This window comes from Arachis ipaensis, chromosome B03, assembly GCF_000816755.2.
Source record: "Arachis ipaensis cultivar K30076 chromosome B03, Araip1.1, whole genome shotgun sequence".
In the NCBI taxonomy this organism is placed as follows: Eukaryota; Viridiplantae; Streptophyta; class Magnoliopsida; order Fabales; family Fabaceae; genus Arachis; species Arachis ipaensis.
This window is the reverse complement of record NC_029787.2, coordinates 111,474,114-111,481,803: the sequence shown is the minus strand read 5'-3', so window position 1 is coordinate 111,481,803 and position 7,690 is coordinate 111,474,114.

Here is a 7,690-nt window from a genome sequence, read left to right as displayed (position 1 = left end):
AGCGAATTTTAGTATTTTACACATCAGTACTAATACCAAATGGCGTGGCATAATTTTGGAGGGATGGAAGAGAGGCCAATTAATTGTGGTGTATGTTAGCCAGGTTGGCATGATGTGACGTACAAGTAATTAAGTACCATTAATTAGTCATTTAGGGCTAGCTTTGGTATATAAAATGAAGGGGAAAAAGAAGGAAAAACTGCGGCATGTGAAATGTGATATTGGGCAAGTGAATCTGTATCTTTTGTTCACTTGTTAAAGCTTTAATTAAGCGGAATCTCATGACGCAGCTTGGATCGTATTGGCAACTGTATATTCTCAAGATTCCTTAAACCCCTTTAGCTTAGACAGACTGGCGAATCGCATGTACACCACCAAGTCACCAACACAGAAAATTTCATTTTTTTTTCTATTTTTTTCGAAAATAAATATTTAGAATAATGATATATACTGATATACATGTTGTTTGCACTTTGAACTGCAACGATATTAGCACATGCACGTATGTATTTAATAGCACACTTAGAGGTCTAGTCCGATTCGTTCAAATTTTTTTTTAAATTATTTTTAATTTAAATAATTTTAACATTCAAGTTAAATGATTTAGAGTCACATGTTTTTTTTTTCACTTTTTTTCTTTTTTCACGCTTCTTCTATTTTTTTTTTTTAAATCTACGCATATTTCTTTCTTTCTTTCTTTTTCTTTTGTTATCGTAATCACCAACAACAACATCTCATCCTCCTTCTTTTCTTATTTGAATTTTTTTTCTTTCTTTTTCTTTTTCTCCTTCTCCTTTTCCATTATCATCGTTATCGTTATCATTATTTTTTTCTTATACCAATCGTCGTTATCACTATCGTCGTTATTGTTATTGTTATTGTTGAATTTTTGCCATGTTGATGATGTTGTTTGATCCAAAATTGATTTTTGATGTGTTTTTGTTCATGATCGAGTCTTATTTGTGTGATTGTTTTTGAACTGAGTTAATTGTGTCGCAATTATTATGTAATTTTTGTTTATTTCTGAGTTAATTGTGTCGCAATCATTATATAATTTCGGTTCATTTATTAGTGAATTAAGGTGCATTTGGTAGGGGTGAGCACGGGTCGGTTTGGTTCGGGTTCAAGGTAAAATTAGAATCGAACCGATCAAAAAGTAATTGGTTTGGTTTGGTTCGGATTTGCATTTTTTGTGTTTGTACCCAAACCAAACCAAACCGATTAAGAGCGGATTGGTTCGGTTCGGGTAGCGGGTACCCGATGACTTTAAAATTCATATAAAAAAAAACCAAATTGGCAAATTTTTATCTTAAAAATTCAAGAAATATAATAAACATGTAACATCAGCAGAAATAATGCAAACATATTAAATACCAAATATATTAAAAACTAAACTCATCAAAATCCAAACATACTAATAGTAAATAATATTGTCTAATGAAAATATAAAAGTGTAATAGAAATATTAGAAGTTAAATACAAAAGTCTAGTGAATAATTTTTGAAAGAAGCTAAAACCAAAACACATTAAAATCTAAACATTAGTGAGATAGGATTAGGGTTATGAGTTAGAAAACACATCAAAAGTCATATATATATATATATATATATTATTTAATTAATTATGATCGGGTATACGGGTTGGTTCGAGTTTCGCGCCCCCAAAACCGATACCCAAACCAATCATCAGCAAATGTCATTGGTTTGGTTCGGGTTGGACCCGATTACCCGTCGGTTCCAGAACCAATTTTATTGGTTTGGTTCGGGTTCGGGTGGGTAATCGGGTACCCGCTACCCGTGCTCACCCAAGCATTTGGACTCATAGTCATGCACAGCTCAAAACTCTTTCTCCTCATCTTCTATTGCTTCTTCTTCTTCTTTTTTATCTTTTTCTTTTTCATCTTCACCTTCTTATTTCATTTTCTCAAAATTCTTTTTGATTTACTCTCTTGAGAAGAATAAAACCAAGAAAAAGAGAAGAAAATATCAAACAAAAAAAACATATTAATGACGTTGTCTGATCCAAAATTCATTTTGAATGTATTTTTATTCATAATTCAGTCTTGTTTGTGTGCTTGTTTTCGAATTGAGTTTGTGTGTCGCAATCATTATGGTAAATTTCGGTTTATTTCTGAGTTAATTATGTCGCAATTGTTATGTAATTTCGATTCATTTCTGAAGTAATTATGTCGCAATCATTATATAATTTCTGAGTGAATTAAGGTGCATTTGGACTCGTTGTCCTGCATAATTCAAAACTCTTTCTCTTCTTCCTCCTCTTCTTCTACTTCTTCTTCTTCTTCTTTTTCATCTTTTTCTTCTTCATCTTCTCCTTCTTATTTCATTTTCTCAAAATTCTTCTTGATTTACTCAAATTTAACACAATTTCTGAGTTTGTGTTAAATTTGAGTTTAGCTCTTGGACAAGGCCTTAAAAAATCAGTAAAATTAAATAAAAAAAACATAACAAGAAATAGTGAGTACAATGAATATTTCCTAAGTGTTTGTTTGGGCACTATTATTTTGATAAAAAAAAAATCTTTTTTTATTTTTTAGCGTGTTTGGCAAATTTCGAGTAGTAAAAGTAAAAGTACTAAAAAAATCAGAAAAACATCTTTTTTTAGAAGCTGTAATTTATATCTTTTTTTAAAAGATATTTTTTTCTTAAAAAAAGATGTTTTTCATGTAATAAATAAACAAAAAAGTACTTTTATATTGTTATATCCAAACATAATTGTTAGATAAAAAGATCTTTTTGCATGAGATACCCAAACATAAAATTACTTTTACTTTTCTATAAGATCTTTTAAAAAAAGATAACTCAAAAAATATCTTTTTTTAAAAGCTCACCCAAACAAGCCCTAAGTATTCTACAAAGGCAAAGAAAAAAAATATTTCATCAACCTTCACAACCCCAGAAAATGAAATCTCCCTATGAATTATAAATTTAATATAAGATACCATAAATATATTCCTTTTCTCCAAAAGGTCCTTTTTAATCTTTTTTTCTGTTGTAACTAAATTCTCCTCGGTTGAACTTGAAATTCACATGCAAAAATCTCTAAGTTCATGTTGGAAATCTTTTATTATTAACATCCATTACTTCTCAAACCTGCAAATTCTTTACCATTGTTCTCTGCTTCTCTTTCTTTCTGAGTTAATTGTGTCGCAATCATTATATAATTTCGGTTCATTTTTGAGTTAATTGTGTCGCAATCGTTATGTAATTTTAGTTCATTTCTGAGTTAATTGTGTCGTAATCCATTACGAATTTTGGTTTATTTTTGAGTTAATTATGTCACAATCATTATATAATTTCGGTTCATTTTTGAGTGAATTAAGATGTGTTTGGCCTCGTTGTCTTGCACAATTCAAAACTCTTTCTCCTCACCTTCTACTACAATACCAGCAGCAACAAAAGAATGACGATGAGAACAAAACACGCGAAGAAGGAAAAGGAGCAGGAGGAAGTGAAGAAGAAGACAACGACGACGACGATACCGCGCGTGAACGTAAATGATTTGGTTGAAAGAATAATATGTGCGCGTATAATCACTCTCTTTTTAATGAAAGTGATTTTTGTTGGTATTAGATCTACTTGATTGGATTTAGATGACAATATTACTTAGATATATAACAAATATGTTTTTTTAGGTAAAACGAAATCTAAGCTGATTAAATTTAACTACTAATTTTAATTTTTGTACGTAATAAAAATATTATATACACACTAAAAAGCAATTAACAGAATTTAATTTTTACATATACTAAACATGGTTGTAAATTTTAATATATTGACCATTGTAAAGCCTTTTTATACAATTATTTAATTACTTTTTTATGACTTTTAATAAAAATATTTTTCTAAAAAATATATTTAAATAAATTTTAAATTAAAAAAAATACTTTTTTCACTCAAAAAATTAATTCAAACCAACCGTTAGTATGGGTAATCACAAAAATGATCCAATTTCATATGATCAATTCAACTTGAAAGTTGAGAACGTGTGCAATTTTAGTAACAATCCCACTACGTTATCAATAGCGTTTCTACCAACTTCTGTCAACTCTTATTTATGATTGTATTTAATGGAAGTGTCTTTATAGATGTGTCTAATAAAAATGTCATTTTTATGACTATGTCTAATGAAAATGTCTTTATATATATATTTTTTGAATGTGTCTCTTTATACATGTATTTAAAATATAATAATTAATTATTATTGACAATAAGTTAACAGATATATCTTGATACTCTATACTTTTCTTTTTAGTAAACTCTAAATACATTGGGAGCTTAAATAGTGTGAAACTGCCAACTCTGGTCAGACCATCACTAATTACTGATTTGGACTTATATATTAGTATTGTCCAAGTCAAACAAGCAGCCAATTTTGAATGAAGTTAATTGGACATTTTCGAAAGGTACGTATATTCTATATTGATTTAATAGAAAGAAAAAGGTATATTCCGCAACTTTTCAGCTCATCTTTAGATTAGATTTTTTTTAATTATTTTATTATTATTCAAAATATGAGTCTTAATTTTTTTAATTTTTATTTCATCCCATTAAAAAAAATCTATAAACTTATATCTTTAACATATAATTCACCTTACATTTATAGCACTGTATGTACTATTCAGAACACATTAAATTTAAAATTTATTGTTTATGTTATTTAAAAAAATTATTAATTATCTACCATAACCCAACTAATAATGTGTTGTGTATGATTTCTTGACACTTGTAGTGAGAAAACATAATTGACCTATTATATCAGACGCGGTGAATTACTTTAATCACGGTAACACTCATTAGTCATAACAATGGATAAAGAGTAGTAAAGGCCAAAATTAGGAATTGAAATTTCAATTTGCAGAAAAAAAAAATTGGGGAAAAATAATAGAAATGGGAAAAATAAAATTAGGATTCCAAGACGGAATTGAATCGAATGGAAGTATAGTGAGTTTGATTGAGTAGTTGTTCTAGAAGGCGGTTAATTTTACTTTGTGGCCGGCGATTATTGTTGGAGGCGAAACCGGAGACAAGCGGTGTCCATTATTGGTTGTGCACCTGTTAGGCGCGTGTCGAATAAGGTGGTGTGCCTGAATTCGGCTACGAAAATTTAACGGCTATTAAATATCAATTTCACGTAAAATCGATTTCACTTGAGTTTTCATTTTGGAAAATAATTTGAAAGGAGGAGAATCTCCTCGCCGACGTTAATAGTGCGACATCTACAATTTTATTGGTCGGAACGTGCACTTTAAATAGGACTGCACATTGATCGGATACATATCCGCAGTAATTATTCGCATCCGATCCGAATTTTGCAGATATTATCCGATTCATAGAGCCATCAGATCAGATCAGATTCGATCCGCACTATGGTAAGATCGGATTGCGAATTTAGCAGTGATATCCGCAAATTCGATCCACAAATCTACATATCCGTACGTCTCATATAAATAGTATAATTTAAGAAAGTAAACCCTAATGTGATATGAATTTTAGTGTGTTGTTTTATGAATTTTATGATATTTTGTTTTTAATTTTTTATGTTGTACTTCAACTTAGAATAATTAAACTTAAATCTTGTGTTATTATTTTTTTTTTGTTATTCAATAGAATTTTTATTGATAATATTTTAAGAGTAAATAAATTTATAAAAAACGAAAAATAAATTTTATGAATTTTTTTTGTAAAAATAATCAAATAGAATCTTAAAATATATATTTTTTTAATTATGCGGATATACCCGATATCCAATCCTATCCGTAAGTAATTTTTATTGATAATATTTTAAGAGTAAATTAATTTATAAAAAACGAAAAATAAATTTTATGAATTTTTTTTGTAAAAATAATCAAATAGAATCTTAAAATATATATTTTTTTAATTATGCGGATATACCCGATATCCAATCCTATCCGTAAGTATGCAAATTAGATTGAATCAGATCTAACATAAAAAAATACGGATATCATATTCAATCTGATCCGATTCGTGTACAGTCTTAACTTTAAATTACTCTACCTCCACTATCCAATGAAATTTTACAATATAGGTGCCAAACTATTGCTTTTTTCTATTTATAGCCCATATAATATACACATTTTTTTTGTCAATACATTTCCAAATCTATTCTGCTTTAACCAATAACAATTATCATGCTTCAATCGATCACCATTACAATCAAATTTGAATTTTTTTTTTTTACAAAACAGAAGCTTAGTTTTGCAACTTTTAATAAAAAGAAATTTAAGACATAAAACGCAAGTGCGTTTTAATGTTTTGGAAAAAAAAATTGTTAAAAGGGCAAAAAATAGAAATAAGCCAAGGAAAAAAATAATTTACGAAAATAAGTCAAAACGAAAACTGTTTCATAAATCTATCAATGCACGTTTATATGTAGTTCGAACTAGCTTGATTCGAACTCCATTTCTACATAATTCGAACCAGCTTGGTTCGAATTATACACAAACCCATGCACGCACTAATTCGAACCAGCTTGGTTCGAATTACACTCAAACACACGCACATACGATTCGAATTACACACAGTAATTCATGGTATAATTCGAATTATGCTGTTAAAAAATTAATAATTTATTAAAAAAAATTTATTAAAAAAATTAATAATTTAAAAATTAAAAAAAATATATTTTATTTCATAATTTTTTGTAGTATAATTTAAAAAAGTTTATTAAAAAAATTTATTAAAAAATATTCATGAGCTATTAAAAATGGACAGAAAAATATTGTATGGAATTCGAATTGATAGCTTATTAATATTTTAAAGAAGTCTCGTAATTAAATATTTTGTTAGCTTTTTTTAACATATGAAATAAAATATATATTTTTTTAATTTTTAAATTATTAATTTTTTTAATAAATTTTTTTAATAAATTATTAATTTTTTAACAGCATAATTCAAATTATACCATGAATTACTGTGTGTAATTCGAATCAAGCTGGTTCGAATTAGTGTGTGCGTGTGTTTGTGTGTAATTCGAACCAAGCTGGTTCGAATTAATGTGTGCATGTATTTGTGTATAATTCGAACCAAGTTGGTTCGAATTATGTAGAAATGGAATTCGAACCAAGCTAGTTCGAACTACATATAAACGTGGATTCATGAAGCAGTTTTCATTTTGGTTTATTCACGTAAATTATTTTTTTTGGCTTATTTCTATTTTTTGCTCTTGTTAAAATGTAACCTGTATTTTGCATGTTATTATTTGGGTAAAAAACAAAAATAAGCCAAGGGAGAAAATAATTTACGTGAATAAGCCAAAACGAAAATTGCTTCATGAATCCACTAATGCACGTTTATATGTAGTTCGAACCAGTTTGGTTCGAACTCCATTTCTACATAATTCGAACCAGCTTGGTTCGAATTATACACAAACACATGCATACACGTAATTCGAACCAGCTTGGTTCGAATTACACACGCACACACATAATTCGAACCAGCTTGATTCGAATTACACACACAATAATTCATGGTATAATTCGAATTATGCTGTTAAAAAATTAATAATTTATTAAAAAAATTATTAAAAAATTTATTAAAAAATATATATTTTATTTCATACGTTAAAAAAAGCTAACAAAATATTTAATTACGAGACTTCTTTAAAATATTAATGAGCTATCAATTCGAATTCCATACAATACTTTTCTGTC